Below are 1,878 nucleotides of genomic sequence, written 5' to 3' on the forward strand. Positions count from 1 at the left end.
GTTTATAAGTGTACTGTTTTTTGTGCTATAATTCTTATGCCTGTGTACTGCTGTCTATGAACGTCAAAACATCATGGCTCAGTTTTGGATGATAACAAAAATAGTACCAAATGTTGTTCAATGACATACTGGAGTATATGTAATGTTTCTGTTTGATTATATACGCAAGCATTGTTACTGATGCATTTTGATTTTCTTGTTCATACTTTTAGCACGACATACTAAGGTATCTTATTCTTCGTACTGAAATGAGTTTTAGTTTCACAACTGGAATTCAAATAAGTTAGATTTGATTCTTTATTAATTGCAGTGTTTGACATGGAATATGGGAGTGCCACCCTGGAGGACATTGCAGAATATGACATGGTGATTAGTCAAATTTTTGGCAGCGAGGAAGAAGGTTACAATTACTATAATGCATATGCTCTGTCAAAGGGTTTTGGTGTTAGAAAGGAAGAACTGACTAGGAAGTCGGACACGAACATAGCTTTTCGGTGCCTCTATATCTGCTCTAAAGAAGGATATCGGGCGAGGAAGCACTTTGAGAAAACTAAACGGGTGCGAACTCCTAGGCCGCTGTCACGTTGTGGATGTGGCGCTCGGATGGAGATCGAGCTTCGTATGGATAATGGTGAATGGTTTGTAAAAGATTTTGTGGACGAACATAACCATCCACTCGCTAAGCCTGAGCAGACAACTTACATAAGGTCACATCGTGGGCTGAGTGACGTGCAAAAGGCTGATGTCATTGAGTATGGAATTGGTGGCCTTCGAACACATCAAATAATGGAAGTAATGGAGAAGGATAGTGGTGGTTTCAGCAAGGTAGGCTTTATTCCTCGGGACCTGTATAATTTTGTTGCCAAGTACAAGAAGGAAAGGATAGAAGGCCGTGATGCCGAATTCGTGCTCCGTTATATGGCAGCCCGAAAAGACATGGATGGCGAAATTTTTTACAAGTACACCACTGATAGTGAAGGGCATCTGCTGAATATCTTTTGGGCAGACGCACAGTCTCGGATTGACTATGATGCCTTTGGTGGCATCGTGATCTTTGATAGCACTTACCGTGTGAACAAATACAACCTGCCATTTGTCCCCTTCATAGGAGTGAATCACCATCGCAGCACGACCGTGTTTGGCTTTGGTATTGTCTCAGCTGAGACCGGGGCATCTTTTGTGTGGTTGCTTGAAGCATTTTTGGAGTCAACGCAGCAGAAACATCCTATATCAGTAACCACTGATGGTGGCCATGCAATGGCGAAGGCAATAGCGGCGGTTTTTCCCAATACAGATCACCGGTTTTGCAGCTGTCACATCGAGCAAAACATGATACGACACCTACGGAAGCAAAAGCTCAAGGATTTTAGGATATTTGTTTATCACATCTGGGATGTCGAGGAGTTTGAGAGACGTTGGGATGAGTTTATGGTGGATTATGATATCTCTGAAAAAGATGCTTGGATTATGAGGATGTACGAGTTGAGGAAGAAGTGGTCTAGAGCCTATACAAAAGGTAGATATTTCCTTGGCATGCAGAGCAATCAGCGTAGCGAAAGCCTAAACTCTAGGCTTCATAAGAATCTGGATAGGAGAATGTCACTTGTTGATTTGCTAGAGCACTCAGATCACTGTTTATCGCGTATCCGCAAGAATGAGGCCGAGTTGGATGCTACAGCTTCACTGACAGTACCTTTTACTGAATTAACAGCTGATCCACTTGAGAGAAGGGCTGCTCTCATTTATACTCCAGTGATGTTCAAGAAGGTAAAACATCAAATCATGCAGTTGTCAAAATGGGAAGTAGCAGAAGTGAACAAGAATGATGCTTTTGTTCTGTATACAGTTGCTCGCAAAGAGAGTAGGCATGTGACGTAT

The sequence above is a fragment of the Triticum dicoccoides genome, chromosome 2A, assembly GCF_002162155.2.
Source record: "Triticum dicoccoides isolate Atlit2015 ecotype Zavitan chromosome 2A, WEW_v2.0, whole genome shotgun sequence".
NCBI lineage: Eukaryota > Viridiplantae > Streptophyta > Magnoliopsida > Poales > Poaceae > Triticum > Triticum dicoccoides.